At 44.2% G+C, this 24,191-nt stretch overlaps 1 long non-coding RNA gene across 1 annotated transcript in view; it reads right to left on the reverse strand.

Annotated features, from left to right (window-relative positions):
• The window catches only part of LOC140478558 (uncharacterized), a 37,927-nt gene extending 18,460 nt beyond the window's left edge, over positions 1-19,467 (reverse strand). The window contains exons 1-2 of the long non-coding RNA XR_011960815.1: positions 19,369-19,467; positions 10,898-11,032 (exon numbers count right to left, since the gene is read on the reverse strand). This is a non-coding gene — a long non-coding RNA (uncharacterized lncRNA). The remainder of the gene's footprint in view (positions 1-10,897; positions 11,033-19,368) is intronic.
• Positions 19,468-24,191: the final 4,724 nt, after the last annotated feature.

The following is a 24,191-nucleotide window of genomic DNA, read 5'->3' on the forward strand; positions in this document are numbered from 1 at the left end:
AGGACTTCAATGGATACTTCGCACCTGTATTCACACAGGAGAAAGACATTGTCGCTGGGGATTTCAGTCGGGATGGTGAGGTTCTAGAACATGTGAAGATCAATAAGGAGGAGATATTAAATGTTTTCACAGGCATAAAGGTGGAGAAATCCCCAGTGCCCGATGAAATGTATCCCCTGCTGCTCTGGGAGGTGAGGAAGGAGATTGCGGGGGCCCTGGTGGATATATTTAATACTTTGCTGGCCACAGGTGAAGTGCTGAATGACTGGAGGATCACTAATGTGGTTCCTTTGTTCAAGAAGGGCAGCAGGGGTAGGCCAGGTAATTACAGAGCAGATAGTCTGACAGCAGGGGGAGGGAAAGTATTGGAAACAATTGTGAGGATGAATCAACACTTCCAAAGGTAAGGGTAACCTCGGCAGCGGCATCACGGATTTGGTAGAGGGAGATACTGTCTGAGGAATTCAGTTCAGTTTTTTGAAATGGTGTCGAAAAATATTGATGAGGGCAGTTCAGACGGTGTGGTTCACATGGACTTGAATAAGACCTTTGACAAGGTCCCTCATGGAAGGCTGGTCCAAAAGTAAAGACCCACTAGGATCCAAGGCAAGTTGGTAATTTGGTGACAAAATTAGTTGATAGACTTATTCGTGTTGGAAATTCTATCACCAGTAGGTGTTCCACAGGAATCTGTGCAGGACCCATTGATGGTTATTCTGTGCAATAATAACTCCAATGTGAAAGCAGCAGGAACCATTAGTAGGTGTGTAGATGGCATGAAAGTTGAGGGGGATGGTCTCAGGCTACAGTCAGATATCGATCAGATGAGAAACTGGGCAGAGTAATGGCAGATGGAGTTTACTACTTCTGATCACCGTGAGGTAATTCACTGTGGGAAGTCTCATAAGCGAAGGATATACATCATGAAGAGTAGGACCTCCTGGAGTACCGAGTAACACCGGGACCTTGGTGGACAAGTCTCTGGATGTCTGAAGGTGTCAGCACAAGTGGACCTGAACTGGGAGAAGGTGGGGGAGCCATATCATAGTGGGACGAATTGTTAGAGCTGCTTGAAAGGATATAATCTAATCTGACAGGGTGTTGCACCTTAAACTGTCGTAAGGCCAGAAAGAAGATTGAGGTTGGTGCACGAGTTAAAGACAGCAATTTCAGCAGGCAAGGCAGGCAAGAATATAGCAGGAAATGGGGGGGGGGGGCGTGGGAGCTGATGATTAAACTGCGTTCATTTCAATGCAAGGGGCCTGACAGCGAAGGAAGCTGAACTCAGGGCATGGATTGGAACATGGGACTGGGAGATGAAAGTTATTACAGGAACACAGCTGAGGGAGGGACAGGACTGGCAACTCATTGTTTCAAGATGGAGATGCTACAGGAAGCAACGAAAGGGAGGATAGAGAGGACACGTGGTTGTGGGTTTTGATTGCATGAATCATTACATCAGTACTTAGAGAGGATATTCCTGTGGGATCACCCAGTGACACTATGTTAGTGGAACTGAGAAATAAGAATGGGTCATCACTCTGACACGATTGTCTTACTGACCCTGAATAATCAGTGGCAGACTGAGGAACTAACATATCAGGAGAACTCAAATATCAATCATAATAATAGGCCTGTTATGGTTGGGCTTTTTAAACTTTCCAAACATAGTCTGGGACTGCCAGTTATTAGTGTTTGCAAGGGAGGAATTTGGTGATTGTGTTCTAAAAACTCCCAATCAATATGTAAATGGCTTGAAAAGAGAAAGCGGCAAAACCTGACCTCCCTTTGGGAAACAAGGTAGGAAAAGGGACTGAGGTGTGAGTGGGAAAGCATTTTGCCAAAGTGACCACAGTTCTAGTAGTTTGAAAACAGCGACGGAAAAGGACAGGCCTGGTGCACAAGTTAAAGTTATAAAATGGGGCCGGACCAATCTTGATAATATTAGCCAGGAACTTTCAAAAGGTGATTGAGAAGTTTCCGTGCAGGGAAAGAGAAGTCTGGCAAGTTAGAATATTTTAAAAGAGAGATGTGTTGAGCGATCACCACCAGCATGTTCCTGTTTGTGTGCAGGTCAATGCTGACAGCATTTAGAAACACTGGCCGTCTACTGAGGGGCTGGTCAAGGAAAAGGGGGCACATGTCAGGTATAGCCAGCTGGATCAAGGGGATCCCTGAGGATCACAGGGACTTTAGGAATATACTTTGGGTAGAAATCAGAAATCAGGAAATCAGAAAGTGTACGTGCAATAGCCTTGGCAGAGAATCCAAAAGTGATTGTATAAATATATTGAGTAAAAGAGTAACTCGAGACAAAATAGTGTCCCTTAAAGATCAATGAGACCATTGATGTGTGGAACCACAGAATATGGCAATGACCTTAAACACATTTTTTCCCTCCAGAACTTACTGTGGACAAAGGCTGGGGAACTCATGGAACAAGAGTAATATGTTAGATCACAATTGGAGTATTCTGCAATTATAATCTCCCCGCTACAGGAAGGATGTTGTGAAATTTGAATGTGTTCAGAAAAGATTTACACGATGTTGCCCGGGTTGTTGGTGAATAAGCTGGGGTTGTTTTCCCTGGAGCAATGGAGACTGAGGGGTGACCTGACAGAGGTTTATCTCAACATGGGGTGTATGGATTGTGTAAACAGTCAAGGTCTTTCCCAGGGGTTGGAGAGTCCAAAGCTAGAGGGCATAGGTTTAAGGTTAAAGGGAAAGGTTTAAACGGCACTGAAGGGACAGCTTTTTTTTGGCACACGGTGATGTGTGTATGGAATGAGCTGAGAGAGAAAGTAGCAGATATTAATAATATGACAACATTTGAGAGATATTTAGATGGGTATATGAATAATAATGGTTTATATGTACATGGACCAAATGCTGGTAAATGGGATGGATTTATTTACATCTTCTGGTCAGCATGGACGAGTTGGACTGAAGGGTCTGTTTCCATGCTGTACATCTCAATGACATGAAGAGAGTGCATGTGATCGAAGGTTTTAAAACACAAAGGTATGGAAAGCCCCAGGACCTGATTAAGTGTATCACAGAACACTGTGGGCTGCTAGGGAAGAAATTGTGGAGCCCTGAGCAAAGATATGTGTACCATTGACAGCCACGTGTGATGTGCCGGAAAGGCTGGAGGGTGGCATAATGGACGGTGAAGGAGGTTTTTTTGAGATTACAAAGGAATCTTGATGAAATGGGTGAATGGGCTGAAAACGATAGATGGAAGTCAATCTGAATAAATGCAAGGTAGTGCACTTGGTAAAACAAACAAGGGTAGAGCTTATACAATTAATGTTCGGGACTCAGTTCGTGTTTTAGAGCAGAGGGACCTCCGGGTTCAGGTACATAATCCTTGAAGTTTGCATCACAGGTTGGACACGGCAGTGCTTGGCATGCCTGACTATTGCTCAGTCCATTGAATGGAGGATTTGGGATGTCATGCCGAGATTGCAGAGACATTTGTGAGGCCTGTTCTACAATACTCCATCCAGTTCTGGTCGCCCAGAAATGTAGAGGATATTATTAAGCTGCAGGGGGTTCAGAAGAGATTTCCCAGAATGTTGCTGGGTATGGAAGGCTTGAGTTCTGAAAAATGGCTAGATAGGCTGAGTCTTTTTTCGCTGGAGCCTGGAGGTTGAGACGGTGATGTTAGAAAAGTTTATTTTTAAAAATGAGGAAAATAGATCGATTTAATGGTAGTTGTCTTTTCCTCAGGATGGGGACTCTCAAGAGGAAGAACCACATTTTAGAGATTAGAAGAGAGAGATGTTCAAAAAAAAAAGACATGGGGGCAACTTGTTACACAGATGGTGTTTTCATTGTGGAAGGAACTTCTTCAGGAAGGGGTGGATGTGGGTTACAACGTTTAAAAGACAGAGATACAAACGAGTATTTTGCATCAGTTTTTACTGTGGAAAAGGATACGGAAGATATAGAATGAAGGGAAATAGATGGTGACACGTTGCAAAGTGTCAATATTACAGAGGAGCAATTGTTGGATGTCTTGAAATGCATAAAGGTGGGAAAATTCCCAGGACTTGATCAGGTGTAACCGTGAACTCTGTGGGAAGCTAGAGAAGTGATCACTGGACCTCTTGCTGAAATATTTGTATCAAAGATTGTCACAGGTGAGGCGCCGGAAGACTGGAAGTTGGCAAACATGGTGCCACTGTTTAAGAAGTTTGGTAAGGACAAGCCAGGGATTTACAGAGCAGTGAGCCTGACGTTGGTGGTGGGAAAGTTGTTGGAGGGAATCCTGAGGGACAGGATCACATGTATTTGGAAAGCAAGGAATGATTAGGGACAGTCAACATGGCTTTGTGCGTGGGAGATCCTGTCTCACAAACTTGATTGAGTTTTTTGAAGAAGTAACAAAGAGGATTGACGAGGGCTGAGCGGTAGATGCGACCTATATGGACTTCAGAAAGGCATTCGAGGAAAAAGTGTGGACTGCAGATGCTGGATTTGCCTTCTCTATTACCTGCTGAATCTGTAAGCTACCTTTTTCAGATTGATAAACAAGAACTCCCTCAACTCTTTCTGGTGTCGGTCTGAAACCAAATAGTGTTAGCCTGACAGTACGTCGGGAGCAAACTGAAATTGTGACAAAAGATATGTCAATATGCAATAACTGGCCACTCGAAAACACATTTGATAAAAGATCATTTGTTTTGAGCCTGTTGAATTTAATTTGTTGGTGTGAATATAAATGGCAGAATTGTAAGGGTGTAGAAGGGGTGGAGTGGTATAGGGGATATGGTGCATTTGACTAATCGGACGCCTTTATGCAAGTTTCAGTAAGGGCTAAAGAGTAACCTGGTAGAGAATAGGGCCCCTTAAAGATCAATAAGGTCACCCATGTGAGGAACCAGAGGAGATGGGTGAGGTATTAGACAAAATAGTCTTGTCAGACTTTACTGTGGCGAAAAACATGGAAAAACGGGAACTTGAGGAAATAAATAATGATGTGTCGGAAAGAATCCTCACCAGAGAAGAGAAAGGGCTGGAATCTTAAAACAAATAAAGGTAGATCAATCCTCAGTAGCTCATTAGGTCAATCCTAAAATATTAATGGAAACTAGGGAAGATATTATAGTGACCCTAACAGAGATATTTATATTATCAACAGACACAGTGAGACTTTGGAAGGCTCGAGGTTGGCTAACACTGCTCCATCACTTAAGGGATGGAGGACAAAGCCAGGAAATCACAGCCCAGCCAGCCCGGTGATGGGGAAGTTGTTGGAGGAGATTCTGAGAGAAAGGAACTCCTTATATTTACAATGGCAAGGGCTGATCCAAGACAGTCAGCATGGCTTTGGGAGTGGAAAACCAAGTTTCACAAACCGGATTGACTCTTCGAGGAGGTGGCCATAGATGAAGGCGGAGCAGTCGACGTTGTCCACATGGACTTTAGCATCTAGTCAAGAGGAAGAAGGAAGCTTACTTAAGGTTGAGGAAGCAAAGATCAGACAGGGCTCCAGAGAGTTACATTGGGTGGCACGGTGTCTCAGTGGTTAACACTACGACCTCATAGCACCACGGACTCCATTTCGATTCCAGCCTCAGGCGACAGTCTGTGTGGAGTTTATACATTCTCCCTGTGTCTACGTGGGTTTCCTCCAGGTGCTCTGGTTACCTCACACAGCACAAAGATGTGCAGCTTAGTTGACTCAGCCATGCTAAATTACCCATAGTGTTCACGAATGGGTAGGTTTGGCGCATTAGTCAGGGCAAATGGAGAGTAATAGGGTGGGGCAATGGGGCTGGGTTGGATACTGTTTGGAGGGTTCATATGGAGGTGTTGGGTCAAATGGCCTGTTTCCACACTGTCGGGATTCTCTGAAGGTAACAGGAAGAAACTGAGGAATTGACTTAGAACAACTAGAAGGGGGCATGAAAAAGCATTGTTGGGAAGGATTAAGGAAAACCGGAAGGCATTCTCCACTGATGCGAGGAAGAAGAGCATGGCCAGAGTGAGGATAAGGCAAATCTGGGATAGAGGAAGGAAATTGAGCCTTGGAGTCACAGGAGGTAAGGGAAGTCCTTAATGAATACTATGTCTCAGTATTCATTGCGGAGAGGGAACTTGTCATTTGTGAGGACAGCATGAAACAGGCCGAATTACGTGAACAGGTGGGTGTTAAGAAGGACGATGTGCTGAGAAGTTTGTAAAAGATAAGGATAGATAAGTCACTGAACCAGACTGGATGCGTCCAAAGTTACTACAGGAACCGAGGGAATGGATGGCTGAGCACCTGGTGATGACGTTTGCCCCCTCACTGTCCACTGGAGTCGGACCAGATGATTGGAGGCAGAAACATATTATTCCCTTGTTCAGGAAAGGGAATAGGGATAATCCTGGGAATTCCACTGGTGTCAGTCTTATGTCTGTGGTGTGCAGATTATTGGAGAGGAGTGTGGGAGACAGGATTTATTATTCCTTGGAAAACCATAGTTTGATCAGAGATCGTCAGCCTGGTTTTGTAAGGGGCAGGTCATGCCTTACAAATCTTATTGAATCTTTTGAGAATGTGACGAAACACCTTTATGGCTCATTCAGAAAGTACGGAGATATAGGATACAGGGAATCCTGTCTGTCTGGATACGGGATTACTGGTCTACAGAAGACAGAGGGCAAGGATAGATAGAACCATTCATCCTGGAGCTCAGTGACCAGTGGGTTTCTGCAGGGAGTGGCTACAGGACCTCTGCTCTTTGTGATTTGATGAATTAGTTGGATGAGTGAGTGGAAGAGTGGGTTAGTAAGTTTGCCAATGACACGAAGTTTGGTGGAGTGGTTGATAGTGTGGGGGGCTGTTGTAGGTTGCAACGGGACATTGACAAGATGCTGAGAAGTAGCAGATGGAGTTCAATCTTAAAAAGTGTGAAGTCATTCATTTTAGAAGATTGAATTTGAATGCAGAATTCAGGGTTAAATGCAGAATCCTTTGCAGTGTGGAGGAACAGAGGGATCTTGGGTTCCAAGTCCATAGATCCCTCAAAGTAGCCACCCAAGCTGATCGGCTTGTTAAGAAGGAATATATTGTGTGGGATTTCATTAGTTTGGGGATTGAGTTTTAAAGCTGTGAGGTTATGCGCCAGCTCCATAGAGCCCTGGTTAGACCCGACTTGGAATATTGTGTTCAGTTCTGATCCCTTCATTACAGGAAGGAGGAGGAAGTTTTAGAGATAGCAAAGAGGAGATTTACCAGCATGCTGCCTGTACTGGAGAGCAGGTCTTATGAAGAAAGGTTGAAGGAGCTAAGGCCTTTCTCATTGGAGTGAAGAAGGGTGAGGGGTGACTTGGCTGAGGTGAACAAGGTGATGACAGGCATAAATAGAGTGAATAGAGATTTTTTTACTCTGATATAAATAGCTTTTCCAAGGGGTTAAAATTTTCGGGTGATTAGCGGATGGTTCAGGGGAGATTTCAGATGTAGGTTCGTTACATACAGAGTGGTAGCTGAGCGGAATGCACTGCCAGCGTGGCGGTAAAATTAGATGCATTAGGGACATTTAGTAAACTTCTGGATAGGCACATGGACGATAATAAATCGAAGGGTATAGAGGTTAAAGACATAGAGATGTAAAACATGGAAACATACACTTCTTTCCAACCCGTTCATGCCGACCAGATATTTCAACTCAATCTAGCACCCAGTCCATATACCTCCAAACCCTTCCTATTCATATACCCATCCAAATAAATCTTAAATGTTGCAATTATACCAGCCTCTACCACTTTCGCTGGCAGCTTATTCCATACACGTACCACCCTCTGTGTTAACAAGTTGCCCCTTAGGTCTCTTTTATATCTTTTCGCCCAATATCCTAAACCTATACCCTCTAGTCCTGGAAGTCCCAACACCAGGGAAGAGACTTTGTCTACCTACCCTCTCCATGCCGCTCATAATTTTGTAAACTTCTATAAAGTCACCCCTCAACCTCCGATTTTCCGAGGAAAACAGCCCCAGCCTGTTCAGCCTCTCCGCATAGCTCAAATCCTCCAGCACTGGCAAAATCCTTGTAAATCTTTTCTGAGCCATTTCAAGTTTCCCAACCTCCTTCCGATAGCAAGGAGAACAAAATTGCACGCAATATTCCAACAGTAGCCTAACCAATGTGCTATACAGCCGCAACATGACCTCCCAACTCATGTACTCAATACTCTGACCAATAAACAAAAGCATACCAAACGCCGCCTTCACTATCCTATTTACCTGCGACTCCACTTTCAAGGAGCTATTAACCTGCACCCCATGGTTTCTTTGTTCAGCAACACTCTCTAGAACCTTACCATTAAGTGTATAAGTCCTGCTAAGATTTGCTTTCCCAAAATGCAGCACCTGGCATTTATATGAATTAAACTCTCGTTGCCACTTTTTTTTTATCATAGCGGTTGGATAAAAGATTGGCATATTATCACGGCCGTGTTTGTCATTTGGATAAATTGTTTGGATGGGAATATTGTTATGTAAGTTAAGTAAGTTTTTTGGGTGACACTGAAATTGGTGGTAAACTGAACAGTGATGAAGGTTATCTGTGATGCAACAGGATGAACAGTACTGCTGGGATAGTGGGCTGAATAGTAGCCGATGGAGTTTAATGAGATAAATGGGAAATGTTCCATTTTGGTGAAACCAACCAGGATGGGACGTGTGCAGTTACTGTTTGGGCCCTGGGGAGTGTTGTCAGTCAGTGACCCAGTGACCCAGGTACACAGTTCTTTGAAAGTGGTGTCACAGGTAGACAGGCTGGTGAAGCAGGCGTTTGGGATGGTTACCTTCATTGGACAGAGCATTAAGAGTAGGAGTTGGGACGTCATGTTGTATCTGTACAAGAGATTGGTCAGGTTACCATAAAAGCATTGTTGATTTGTGGGAAGAACTCATCTTGTTCACTGACCTCCTTTTGTGTAGAACATCTGACACTCTATCCTGGCCTGGCTAACATGTGACTCCAGAGCCATTGCAATATTGCTAACTCTGAGCTGTCCTCTGGGTAATTAGCAGTGACACCCACATCTCATGAATGAATAAATAAAAATGCATATGTCCCTCCCTACCTCTGCAAACACCTCCAGCTGCAGCAATTCATACTGGCTTTGTAACACCATTCATGCCCTGACCACACTCTGTAACACTCTTACCACCTCCGGCATCTTCATCTCTCCCAGTTCCTATTGTGCCATTAAACCCTGACACTGATTCCACTTCCCACTGCCCAACTCCTGTTAGCAGACCCTTTGAAATCCCTTTAACACTTACTCCTAAAACGCTCTCTCACTTCAGGATTTTAAGTACTTTTTGGTGATCTTCTAAGCCTAATAATCTAATATGATACATTTTGTCCTGAGTGAGGGACAGGTGGGAGTTTTTTGTTGAGGTTTTGTCTGTTTCAATGGAATGTTCTTTTGCTGAGTGATTTACACTGTTCCTTCAAATGTTTTCCACTGTTCATTTAGAGGCACACATTTAAGTCTGTTTTGCATCTTTACCTTGGTCCGTTCTCATTCAAACCCATGTAATTGGCTGTTTTTGTTTCTAGTTGCAGCGTGTCTTTTCTGTGATTCACTTTAAAACTTTATATTTCTTTAAACTGCACTTTATCACATTTTCCCAGAGGATCTCTCCAGGTGACATTACTCAGTTACTAAGTTTCATCACACAACGATCGCTCTGAGATAGATATGTCCCTCGCCAGTTGCACAATTTGCTATTCAAAGAAACAATGAAAACAATCTCTGAACTCCTCTTCCGATATCAATGTTGTCAGTGTGACTGTCACAGATTATGTGAATATTGAAGTTTGCCAAAATTATGACAAAGTGTTTGTTAAAACATTCCAATGAGTTCCTGTGTAATGCAGTGATGAGCAACGGAATGCTGTTCGGTGGCTAAACCTTTTCTGCTGCTTGTGTCCTTGGCAAGTAGTAGCCAGAATTTACATTCAGACTGAATCTACTTCATGATCTGAGGGCAAATGCTTTCTTTGTAATGCCTTTGTTATCCATTATTGTTAGCGTTGTCTATTTTGCCTGAGTTTCCAAAAAGTTGTGATCCATTGAATATTTATGTCCATCTTTTGTTGGCCCTATAACCACGTTTCTCTGGTGTCTAAATTCATTTTATCTCTGTGTCAAAATCAATCTACCTTATTGAAGAGACATTATCCATTCCAAAAAAAACATAATTTATTCGTCCCCACAATTTTCTGTAACAAGCCAATTTCCTGATGTACAATTTTACTTAAACTCTGTCCCATCCTGTTCTTTTCTGCTTGTCTTCAGTCACATTCCCATGCTGATCCCATACTTCACCTTTTCTCTTTGCATTTGGAAAGCTCGTTTCACCTGAACCCTGTCCCTGCATCCTCTCTTGTCAGTTGAAAGCCCTGTCCATAAACTTACCTACATGATTGGCCAGGACACTGGTCCCTGCAGGGTTCCAGTGGGACCACCCTAATGGGTTATTTTTAAAATCGGGTATGGGATGTGGGTGTCTCTGGCTGACCAGCCTTTTCTGCACTGGTGCACAAGACAGTCCAAAGATACAGTGTTGCAGAGTAGTAAGTCTTATTAGCGTGTTGGAGGAGAGCACAGAACTGAAAGACCCCAGGCAGCATTCCCAACATCTTGTCAGAGGCCTGCTTGCCCCTCTGTTGTCCTGATGCTCACTAAGACAGCACAGGCCTGGATTGATAACTATGAATTCCCCATGCTGTCTCAGTGCAACATAAATTAAAGGAGAGGTAATGATTGAGCCTGGGGTGTGTCTGTCCTGTGCTCCCCCTCCTGCACTGTATCTATGCCATGTCTTGTTAGCGATGTTTGGAGCCCTCTCATTGCTCCAAGCTCTGTGCACTGTGAGTGATCTTACCTCTCTCCAGGATTTATTGAAGGCTCCAGATCTCCCTGCCCTCTGTCGCCCTGGATGACCAACCATTTTCAATGAGGTGTTGGTCGAGACACCCAGCAATTGGGAAGTCTATTGAGTCAGCACCTTCCCGAGTACCTACAGGAGACAGAAATAGACAGAATGGGAAATTAGACTGATGCAGTGAGGGTTACAGATGGAGAATGGAAATGAGTCCCACAGAGATCTGTAAAATCCCAGTCTCCACCTCTGGCCTGTGCTGTTGCATCTCTCTGGAGTGGAGAAAGCTGTTGGCTCAGTATCTGGAGTAACTGCAAGAGTGAGAGTCACTGACAGAGGCAGCAATTAGACTCACACAGTGAGGGATACCACATGGAGAGAGACTGAGTGATGTCACTAGAGTGCTGGAAGACCTCAGGATCACACAGTCATGTTTGAAGAATGGGTTTATCTTCATGATGCCCTGGTATCAGTGCTCAGGAATGAGCACCCAGTGAGCAGGCGAAATGATGGCCTAGTGGTATTACTGCTAGAGCATGTATCAAGACCTCAGCTAACGTTCAGCAGAAGAGAGTTTGAATCCCACCTTCAGAAATGGTTTAATTTGAAATCAATAATTTTACAAATAGTAATTAGCAATCCATAAATAAATATGACACCCTCGTAGATGTACATAAAACCCAAACACTTGTCCGTTAGATAAGGGCATCTGCTCATCCTCATGTGGTCTGCACGATATATCCACAGCAAGTGTTTGCCTCCCAATTACCCTCTGAAATGGCCAAGCAAGTTACTCAGCTCGAAGGCAGCTTGGGCTGGGCAGGAAAGGCTGGTCAGCCAGAGACACCCACATCCCATACCCGATTTTAAAAATAACCCATTCGTATGGTCCCACTGGAACCCTGCTGGGACCAGTGTCCTGGCCAATCATGTCGGTAGGTTTATGGACAGGACTTTAAACTGACAAGAGAGGATGCAGGGACAGGGTTCAGGTGAAACGAGCTTTCCAAATGCAAAGAGAAAAGGTGAAGTATGGGAGCAGTATGGGAATGTGACTGAAGACAAGCAGAAAGGAACAGGATGGGACAGAGTTTAAGTAAAATTGTACATCAGGAAATCGGTTTGTAACAGAAAATTGTGGGGAAAAGTAAATCATGTTTTTTTTTGTAATGGATAATGTCTCTTAAATATGGTAGACTGATTTGTGACACAGAGATAAAATAAATTTAGACACCAGAGAGACGTGGTTACAGGGCCAACAAAAGGTGGACATATTCAATGGATCACAACTTTGCGGAAACTCAGGCAAAATGGGCAACGCTAACAAGAATGGGTAACAAAGGCATTACAGAGAAAGCATTTGCCCTCAGATCATGAAGTAGAGTCAGTCTGAATGTAAATTCTGGCTACTACTTGCCAAGGACACAAGCAGCAGAAACGTTTAAGCCACCGAACAGCATTCCATTGCTCATCACTGCATTACACAGGAACTCATTGGAATTTTTTAACAAACACTTTGTGATAATTTTGGGAAATTTCAAGATTCACATAATCTGGGACAGTCACACTGACAACAGTGATATTGGAAGAGGAGTTCAGAGATTTGTTTTTCAGTGTTTCATTGAATAACAAATTGTGCAATTGGCTAGGAACATAACTATCTCAGAGCGATCGTTGTGTGATGAAACTTAGTAACTGAGTAATGTCACCTGGAGAGATCCTCTGGGAAAATGTGATAAAGTACAGTTCAAAGAAATATAAAGTTTTAAAGTGAATCACAGAAAAGACACGCTACAACTAGAAACAAAAAACATTGAAACGTCGATTCTCCTGTTCCTTGGATGCTGCCTGACCTGCAGCGCTTTTCCAGCAAAACATTTTCAGCTCTGATCCCCAGCATCTGCAGTCCTCACTTTATCGAAGAAATAAAAACAGCCAATTACGTGGGTTTGAATGAGAATGGACCAAGGTAAAGAGGCAAAACAGACTTAAATGTGTGTCTGCAAATGAACAGTGGAAAACATTTGAAGGAACAGTTTAAATCACACAACAAAAGAACATTCCATTGAAACAGACAAAACCTCAACAAAAAAACTCCCACCTGTCCCTCACTCAGGACAAAATGTATCATATTAGATTATTAGGCTTAGAAGATCACCAAAAAGTACTTAAAATCCTGAAGTGAGAGAGCGTTTTAGGGGTAAGTGTTAAAGGGATTTCAAAGGGTCTGCTTGCAGGAGTTGGGCAGTGGGAAGGGGAATCAGTGTCAGGGTTTAATTTCACAAGAGGAACTGGGAGAGATGAAGATGCCGGAGGTGGTAAGAGTGTTATAGAGTGTGGTCAGTGCATGAACGGTGTTACAAAGCCAGTACGAATAGCTACAGCTGGAGGTGTTTGCAGAGGTAGGGAGGGACATATGCATTTTTATTTATTCATTCATGGGATGTGGGTGTCACTGCTAATTACCCAGAGGACAGCTCAGAGTTAGCCATATTGCAATGGCTCTGGAGTCACATGTTAGTCAGGCCAGGATAGGATGCCAGATGTTCTACACAAAAGGAGGTCAGTGAACCAGATGAGTTCTTCCCACAAATCAACAATGCTTTTATGGTAACCTGACCAATCTCTTGTACAGATACAACATGACATCCCAACTCCTACTCTTAATGCTCTGTCCAATGAAGGTAACCATCCCAAACGCCTGCTTCACCAGCCTGTCTACCTGTGACACCACTTTCAAAGAACTGTGTACCTGGGGCACTGACTGGCAACACTCCCCAGGGCCCAAACATTAACTGTACAGGTCCCATCCTGGTTGGTTTCACCAAAATGGAACATTTCCCATTTATCTCATTAAACTCCATCGGCTATTATTCAGCCCACTATCCCAGCAGTACTCTTCATCCTGTTGCTTCACAGATAACCTTCATCACTGTTCAGTTTACCACCAATTTCAGTGACACCCAAAAAACTTACTTAACTTACATAACAATATTCCCATCCAAACAATTTATCCAAATGACAAACACGGCCGTGATAATATGCCAATCTTTTATCCAACCGCGAAGATAAAAAAAAAGTGGCAACTAGAGTTTAATTCATATAAATGCCAGGTGCTGCATTTTGGGAAAGCAAATCTTAGCAGGACTAAGACACTTAATGGTAAGGTTCTAGAGAGTGTTGCTGAACAAAGAAACCATGGTGTGCAGGTTCATAGCTCCTTGAAAGTGGAGTCGCAGGTAGACAGGATAGTGAAGGCGGCGTTTGGTATGCTTTTGTTTATTGGTCAGAGTATTGAGTACATGAGTTGGGAGGTCATGTTGCGGCTGTATAGCACATTGGTTAGGCTACTGTTGGAATATTGCGTGCAACTTTGTTCGGAAGGAGGTTGGGAAACCTGAAATGGCTCAGAAAAGATTTACAAGTATGTTGCCAGTGCTGGAGGATTTGAGTTGTGCGGTGAGGCTGAACAGGCTGGGGCTGTTTTCCTCGGAAATTCGGAGGTTATGGGGAGATTTTTTGAAGTTTACAAAATTATGAGGGGCATGGAGAGGGTAAATAGACAAAGTCTTTTCCCTGGGGTTGGGAAGTCCAGGACTAGAGGGTATAGGTTTAGGATGAGAGGGGAAAAGATATAAAAGAGACTTAAGGGGCAACTTGTTAACACAGAGGGTGGTACGTGTATGGAATGAGCTGCCAGCGGAAGTGGTAGAGGCTGGTTTAATTGCAACATTTAAGAGGTATTTGGATGGGTATATTAATAGGAAGGGTTTGGAGGTGTATGGACTAGGTGCTAGAGTGGGTTGGAATATCTGGTCGGCATGAACGGGTTGGAAAGAAGTGTATGTTTCCATGTTGTACATCTCTATGTCTTTAACCTCTATACCCTTCGATTTATTATCGTCCATGTGCCTATCCAGGAGTTTACTAAATGTCACTAATGCATCTAATTTTACAGCCACGCTGGCAGTGCATTCCACTCAGCTACCACTCTGTATGTAACGAACCTACCTCCGAAATCTCCCCTGAACCATCCGCTAATCACCCGAAAATTATAACCCCCTGGAATGGCTATTTATGTCAGGGTAAAAAAAATCTCTCTGTTCACTCTATCTATGCCTGTCATCACCTTGTTCATCTCAGCCAAGTCACCCCTCACCCTTCTTCACTCCAATGAGAAAAGCCTTAGCTCCCTCAACCTAAGACATGCTCTCCTGTGCAGGCAGCATCCTGTTAAATCTCCTCTTTACTCTCTCTAAAACGTCCACATCCTTCCTGTAATGAAGTGATCAGAATTTAACACTATATTCCAAGTCGGGTCGAACCAGGGCTCTATAGAGCTGCAGCATAACCTCACAGCTTTAAAACTCAATCTCCAAATTCCTGAAATCCCACACAATATATTCCTTCTTAACAAGCCGATCAGTTTGGGTGGCTACTTTGAGGGATCTAGGGATTTGGAACCCAAGATCCATCTGTTCCTCCACACTGCAAAGGATCATGCCTTTCAGCCTGAATTCTGCATTCAAATTCAATCTTCCGAAATGAATGACTTCACACTTTTCAAGATTGAACTCCATCTGCTACTTCTCAGCATCTTGTCAATGTCCCGTTGCAACCTACAACAGCCCTCCACACTGTCAACCACTCCACCAACCTCCGTGTCATGGGCAAACTTACTAACCCACTCTTCAACTCACACATCCAACTTATTCATCAAATCACAAAGAGCATCGGTCCTGTAACCACGCCCTGCAGAAAACCATTGGTCACCGAGCTCCAGGAAAAATGCTGTCTATCTATCGTCACCCTCTGTCTTCTGTGGGCCAGTAATCCCATATCCAGACAGACAGGTTTCCCTGTATCCCATGCCTCCGGACGTTGTGAATGAGGCATAAAAGATTTTTCGCCACATTCTCAAAAGATTCAATAAGATTTGTAAGGCATGACCTGCCCCTTACAAAATCATGTTGACTTTGTAATCAATCTATGGTTTTCCAAGGAATAATAAATCCTGTCTCCCAGAGTCGTCTCCAATAATCTGCACACCACAGACATAAGAATGACAGGTGTGCAATTCCCAGGATTATCCCCATTCACTTTCCTAAACAAGGGAATAATATTTTTCTGCCTCCAAACATCTGGTCCGACTCCAGTGGACAGTGAGGGGGCAAACGTCATCACCACGTTCGCAGCAATCCATTCCATCGCTTCGTGTAGTGACTTTGGCCGAATCTAGTTTGGTACAGTGAGTTATCTATCCTTATCTTTTACAAACATCTCAGCACATCCTCCTTCTTAACACCCGCCTGTTGACGTGCAACGGCCTGTTTCATGCTGTTCTCACAAACTACAAGGTCCTTCTCAGCAGTGAATACTGAGACATAGCATTCGTTAAGGACCTCCCTTACCTCCTGTGACTCCAGGCTCAATTTCCTTCCTCTATCCCAGATTGGCCTTATCCTCACTCTGGCCATGCTCTTCTTCCTCGCATCAGTGGAGAATGCCTTCCGGTTTTCCTTAATCCTTCCCAAAAATGGTTTTTCATGCCCCCTTCTAGTTGCGCTAAGTCAATTCCGCAGTTCCTTCCTGGTACCTTCAGAGAATCCCGACAGTGTGGAAACAGGCCATTTGACCTGACACCTCCACATGAACCCTCCAAACAGTATCCAACCCAGCCCCATTCCCCCACCCTATTACTCTCCATTTGCCCTGACTAATGCGCCAAACCTACCCATCCGTGAACACTATGGGTAATTTAGCATGGCTGAGTCAACTAGGATGCACATCGTTGGGCCGTGGGAGGCAACCGGAGCACCTGGAGGAAACCCACGTAGACACAGGGAGAATGTATAAACTCCACACCGACTGTCGCCTGAGGCTGCAATCGAAATGGAGCCCGTGGTGCTATGAGGTCGTAGTGTTAACCACAGAGACACCGTGCCACCCAATGTAACTCTCTGGAGCCCTGTCTGATCCTTGCTTCCTCAACCTTAAGTAAGCTTCCTTCTTCCTCTTGATTAGATACTAAAGTCCATGTGGACAACGTTGACTGCTCTGCCTTCACGTATCTTTGGCCACCTCCTCAAAGAGTCAATCCGGTTTGTGAAACATTGTTTCCCACTCACAAAGCCATGCTGACTATCTTGGATCAGCCCTTGTCTTTGTAAATATAAGGAGCTCCTTTCACTCAGAATCTCCTCCAACAACTTCCCCATCACTGGGCTCACTGGGCTGTAATTTCCTGGCTTTTCCCTGCAGCCCTCGAATGATGGATCAGTATTAGCCAACCTCTAGACTTCCAACATCTCACTGTGTCTGTTGATAATATAAATATCTCTGTTAGGGACACCGTAATCTCTTCCCTCGTTTCCGTTAATATTTTAGGATTGACCTAATGAGCTACTGAGGATTGATCTACCTTTATTTGTTTTACGATTCCAGCCCCTTCTCTTCTCTGGTGAGGATTCTTTTCAACACATCATTATTTATTTCCCCAAGTTGCCGAGTTTCCATGTCTTTCGCCACAGTAAACACTGACAAGACTATTTTGTCTAATACCTCACCCATCTCCTCTGGCTCCACACATGGGTGACCTTATTGATCTTTAAGGGGCCCTATTCTCTACCAGGTTACTCTTTAGCCCTTATTGAAACTTGCATAAAGGCATCTGATTAGTCAAATACACCATATCCCCGATACCACTCCACCCCCTCTACACCCTTACAATTCTGCCATTTATATTCACACCAACAAATTAAATCCAACAGACTCAAAAACAAATTCTCTTTTATCAAATGTGCTTCTGAGTGGCCAGTTATTGCATATTGACATATCCTTTCTAACAATTTCAGTATGTTCCCGACGTACTGTTAGGCTAACACTGTTTGGTTTCAGACCGACAGCAGAAAGAGTTGAGGGAATTCTTGTTTATCAGTCTGAAAAAGGTAGCTTACAGAGTCAGCAGGTAATAGAGAAGGCCAATCCAATGCTGGAAGTGCTTATTCGCAGCTCCACCCAATGTCTCATTAATGCATTATCCTCATCCTTTCTTTACAACTTGTTGATTTTTTTTCCCGAAACGTCGATTCTCCTGCTCCTTGGATGCTGCCAGACCTGCTGCGCTTTTCCAGCAAAACATTTTCAGCTCTGGTCTCCAGCATCTGCAGTCCTCACTTTCTCCTCCTAGATTTTTTTCCCTAGTCTGCCTCTTGTGACTTGATTGGATGGGGATATCTGGTCAGCATGGATGGGTTGGACAGAAGGATCTGTTTCCATTCTGTACATCTCATTGACTCTATGACTCTATCCCAACAACCCTTCAGTATTCACTTCCCAGCGATGGTCATTCTGCAGCTACATCTCCGGAATGACAGTTCCATCATATCTGTTCATTGTCATTCCATCTGCCTTATGGCAAATACAGAGAGTCATTCCTCAGTAGCGGGGAGTTAAATGGATGGGTAGAGGTTGCAGAGATAGGGAGGCTTACAGGGGCTCGAGGATGATCGAGTTAAACAGAGTTACATCTGGTCAAGAATGTCAGTGGGACAAAGAGGTTTTGAGGATTGGAGGAATTTACAGAGACAGGGAGCTGGATTACATTCTGGAGATAGGGAAAGGGATGGATGTAGGGAGAGGCAGGCAGAGTGAGAGGCAGCGACAGGGGGTGTTTCAGGTAGGAGAGAATTGTACATACTGACAGAGGTATGGAAGGTTGTAGTGAGGGAAGACATCTACAGATGTAAGGCAGTTTCTAGGTTCTGGAGTCTACATGGATAGGAGGGCAATGGAGAATGCCAGGTTGCTGGGTTGGAGACAGTTACACAGATGGGGAGGGTTGCACAATCTGAAAGAGAGTCCTGTGGTCGGGAGGGGTGTGGGAGGCGGGAACGAGGGTGAAATTTAAAATAATTCAGATCAAAGAATTGGAGAAGGGTAAGGAGATTACAAATGTTTCACAGCTCAGGAAGGGCTGGAGGAGTTGGAGAAGATTGCCTAGGTAGGGACCGTTGGAAAGGTTAAAGATAAATACATTGACATGGGGAGGGTGTGGTATTGGTAGGAGGAGCTTAAAGGGATGACGGGACTGTCAGGGTTTACAGGGATGAAGTAATTTAGTATCTACTGGAGAAGATTAGGGATGAGGGTGTTCGGGGTTAGAGAACCTGACAGAGACAGAGAGCATTGTGTGGTCTAGAGGAAATTCCAAACAGAGGAAGGATTATCGGGACTGGAGGATATTACAGAGATCACGAACACTGTATGGGCCAGGAATGAAGATTGGGACCTCTTGTACTGTCTCAGGGAGGACCAATACAGCAGAGGTGAGAGCAGGACCCTCACAGATGGTGGGAATGAAGCCTAGGATGTTGCTGTTCCTTGCCCAGCACTATATTTGCATCCTGTCTTCCAGGTCTGAATACAGAAGGCTCCTAGCCCCACCCTATGCTGTTTACTGTGAGTGATCTTACCGGCTGCAGGATTTACTGAAGGCTCCAGATCTCCGTCTCCATCTCTCTCTCTGGCTGACCAAGCGTCTTCAATGAGCTGATGGATGAGACAGGATTTAGGAATATCCTGATTTCCTGCATGAGACAGAGAAGTAGACAGAATGGGAAATTAGACTGATGCAGTCAGGATAACTCATGCAGAGTGGCACAGAGTCCAGCAGAGATCACGAAAATCTCAGTCTCCAACTCTGACCTGTGCTGCTGCGTCTCTCTGGAGTGGACAATTCTGTTGACTTAGGATCTCAGACCAGCAGTAAGATAAGAAACGCTGACAGAGGCAGCAAATAGACCCACGCAGCGAGGGATACCACATGGAGATATACTGAGTGATATCACCAGATTGCAGGAAGGTGTCTGAAGACGTGGTTCTGATGCAGTGGAGACTGCTACCAGTACTCAGGGAGTGTCAGCCATTATACTGGAATGGGCTCCATTGGTACGGTGCTGGGGCCAATGTCCTTGTCAATCAGATGACTAGGATTATGCAGAGTGCTTTAAACTGACACAGATGAGGAGGAACTGAGCTTAGGTGAAAAGAAATTCCCCCAAGTCCAAAGAGAAAGGTTGAAATATTGGAACACCATGGAGATGTGGCTAAAGACAAACAGAAAGAAACAGGAAGGGACTGAGTTTAACTGAAATTGTACATCAGCAAATAGTTTTGTGACAGGAAATTGTGATAAAAAAGTAAATTACTGTTTCTTAATTTGAATGCATGAAGTATTTACAATATGGAATATGCCCGTGTGACTGGTGATTTCTATCTAATCACCATCAGGGAGACGTGGTCACTGGGTAAACAAAAAGGTGAGTCATTAATATTAGAGGTCATACAACATTGTGGAAAGCCACATAGAATGGGAAGCAGGATGGGGAACTCCCATAGTGAGGGAAAACAATGGGATTACCAAGCAATAGGAAACCATTTCTAGATAATAAGGGTCAGAGCACAGAATTGGAATGGCAGTGTTAAGGCCCCTTTACAACATGACATTATTAGAAACTGCATTAACAGGGAATTATTTCAATTTGTAACGAAGGCACTGGGATAATTCTGAGGGAATTCAATCTTCCTCTCATCATCTTGTTGGCGGTGGGTCACAGACAAGGCTGACTCTCTCCCACTCTCAGGGGAAGCTGAAAATGTGTTGCTGGAAAAGCGCAGCAGGTTAGGCAGCACCCAAGGAGCAGGAGAATTGACGTTTCGGGCATGAGCCCTTCTTCAGGAATGCCCGAAATGTCGATTTTCCTGCTGCTTGGATGCTGCCTGACCTGCTGCGCTTTTCCAGCAACACATTTTCAGCTCTGATATCCAGCATCTGCAGTCCTCACTTTTTCACTCTCAGGGGGAGTCTGTACAGACCGATGTGTCCTTCCACAGACTTTGTTACACTTGGGACAGAAGGTAGCCATGGGAAGGGGGTGGGTGGGACGTCGGTGTCGGCTCCTTGTGCTGTTTTCTCCTGGTTTCCCATTTTCCCCACAGCAAGTCTCGAGGTGCTCGACACCTTCCCAGTGCTCCTCACCCACTTCGGAAGGTCTTGGCCCAGTAACTCCCAGGAGTTTCCAGATTTGATTAAGAGATGAAAAAAAAAGATCAATTCTGAAGAAGCCAAAGTATAGAAACGTGGACACATTTGTTAAAGAGATCGCAAGGGAGTCTCCGAGCAGGAGTGCAGTAGGAATAGGAAACGTTGCCAGCGTTTAATCAGATGATAGGAACAGGGAGAGGTGAAGGTACTGGAGTGGTGAGAGTGTTACAGAGAGGGGCAAAGGACTGAACAATGTTACAAAGCCAGTACGAATTGCTGCAGCTAGAGCTGTTGCAAAGGTAGGGATGGACATATGTATTCTCATTGATTCATTCATGGCCTGAGGATGTCACCGAATGGACCAGCATACATTACCCCACTGCTAATTGCCCAGAGGCAGCTCAGAGTCAGCCATATTGCTGTGGGACTGGAGTCACATGTGAGCCAGACCAGGTAAGAATGTCATATGTCCCTCCCTAAAGGACATACGTGAACATGTTGAGCTTATTTTGATAATCAACAATGCTTATATGGTGACCTCTCTAATGTCCTTTACAGATACAATCTGACATCCCAACTTCTCCTCTCAATGCTGTGACCAATGTATCCCAAACGCCTGCTCCACCAGCCTGTCTACCTGCAATGCTACTTTCAAAGAACTGTGTACCTGCATGCCTGGGTCACTGATTGGCAACACTACCCAGGATCCGAACTTTAACTTTACAAGTCCAGCCAGGTCTGCTTTACCAGAATGCAACATATTGCCTTTCTCCACCTGCTATTCCTCAACTCATTGCCCCAGCAGTACTGATGATCCCATTGTACTCTTGGATAACCGTCTTCACTGTCCACATTATCACCAATTTCATTGTCACTCACAAATTTGCTAACCATGACTCCTGTATTCTCATCCAAACCATTTAAATAAATGATTCACAGCAGTGACCCACCACCGAACCCCATGACACACCGTTGGTCACAGGTTTACAGTTGAACTGCAACCCTCTATGAACACACTCTGTCTCCTACCGTCAATCCAATTTTGTATCCAATTGGTGAGTGCACCCTGGTTATGTGTGATCTAAACTTATGAACCAGTCTGCCATGCAGAACTTTGTGAAGGGCCTTGCTAAAGTTAATGTGGACATCATGTACTGCTCTGCTTTGATCTGTCACTTGTTTATCTCTACACTTCGGTTTGAGGCATAATTTCCCGTGCACAAAGCCATGCTGACTATCATTAGTCTGTCCTTGCCTTTCCAATTGCACAATGATCCTTTCTATCAGAATCAACTCCAAAAACTTACCGACCGTTGCCATCAGTCTCACTGGTCTGTAGTGGCTGTCGATGACACAAACATCTCTGCAAGGGACACGGTAGTTTCCTCGCTAGCTTCCCACTAGGCACTGGGATACATCTGATCATTTCCCAAGGTTTTATCTGACATTTTTTGCATTTTAAGCCATCCAGCACCTCCTGTTCTCCAATGTGAACTCTGTTCAAGACATCACTATGTATTTTCCCAAGTTCCCGAACTTCCATGTCTTTCTCCCAAGTAAATACTCACGCAAAATATTTGTTCAGTATCTCCCCCATCAGCAGTGATCCCACACTGACAGCCTCATTGACCTTTCAGGGGCCCTATTTTCTCACGAGCTAATTTTTCGACCTGGTTGAATACTGTCAAAATGCTTCTGAAATTTCAAATATCCCTCTCCTGCAACTAGCCTCCCCCACCCTTATCTATTCTGCCATTTAAGGTCACACCAAAATATAGAATCCAACAGAGTTAAAAATATTCCCCTTTTATAAAATCATGCATCTCCCATTGTTACTAAGCATCCAGTGATCATTTATTGTCATATCCTTTATAATACACTCCAACACGTTCCCGACTTACTGTCAGGTTAACACCATTTGGTTTCAGACTGGCTGCACAAAGGGTTTAGGGAATCCTTGTGGATCAATCTGTAAAAGGTAGTTTACAGGGTCAGCAGGTAATAGAGAAGGCAAATCAAATGTTGCCGTGTATTGCAAAGGGAATGGAGTCTAACAATAGGGAGGTCTTGCTAAAATGATGCAAGGTACAAGTCAGGCCACACCTAGATTATAATGAACAGTATGCGTGCCCTAAGGAAAGACATTCTTGTATTGGAGGCAGGCCAGGGAAAGTTCTTTCGGCTGATCCTGGAGCTGGCGGGATTTTCCAATGAGAAGAGGTGGAGTAGGTTGCCCTTGAACCTATTGGGGTTTTTGAAGAATGGAAGAGAAATTTAATGAAACATCCTGGATTCTGAGGGGCTTTCACAGGGTAGATGCCATTAAGTTAGAAAATGGAACAGTACAGCAGAGTAATAGGCCCTTCGGCCCACCATGGCTGTGCTGACCATTGTGCTATTCTAAACGAATCCCATCTTCCTGCACAAGTGCGATATCCCTCTATTTTCTGCCTGTTCATGTTTCTGTCTAAATGCCCTTCAAATATTTGCTCTTGTTGCCACCTCTCCCACCTCCTGAGCAGCTTCTACCCTCTCAGTAAAGTCAACTGGCCTCACTCATCTCACTTAAACCTTCTCACTGTCACCTTAAACCGGGGCACCCTAGTATTTGATATCTCTACATTGGAAGGAGGATTCCAGCTATCCACACTATTCAAGCCTTTCCTAATGCTATATACCTGTACCCAGTCACTTCTCAGTCTCTGATATTCTCACAAAACAATCCAACTGCGTTCAACCTCCTTACAGTAAACACATTCTCATCCAGGCAACATTCTGCCAACCCTCTGTTACACCCTCCCCAAAACCTCCACATCCTTCCTGTGGTGTGTCGATGAGAACGACACGCAACATTCCAGACATGGCCGAATAAAGTTTCATTCAGTCCAACATGACATGCAAACATCTGTACTCAATACTGTGACCAATGAAGGTAAGCATACCATACTCCTCCTTTACCACCACATTCTGCTGTGTTGTTATTTTCAGGGAGCTACGGATTTGCATCCAAGGTCATCTGTTTATTAATGTTTCCAATTACTCAATTAGTGTCTTCCATTTGACTTCATAAATGCATCACTTCACACTTGTCCCGATGAAATTCGATTTGCCACATCTCTGCCCAACGTTCCAGCTGATCTACATACTGCTGCAACCTTGAACACTCTTCCTCACTATCCACAATTCCCCAAACTATCCCTAATCATTACATGCCTTTCCAAATGTCGTCTGCAAAATACTAACCAAACTGCT

Source organism: Chiloscyllium punctatum, chromosome 6 (assembly GCF_047496795.1).
Source record: "Chiloscyllium punctatum isolate Juve2018m chromosome 6, sChiPun1.3, whole genome shotgun sequence".
NCBI lineage: Eukaryota > Metazoa > Chordata > Chondrichthyes > Orectolobiformes > Hemiscylliidae > Chiloscyllium > Chiloscyllium punctatum.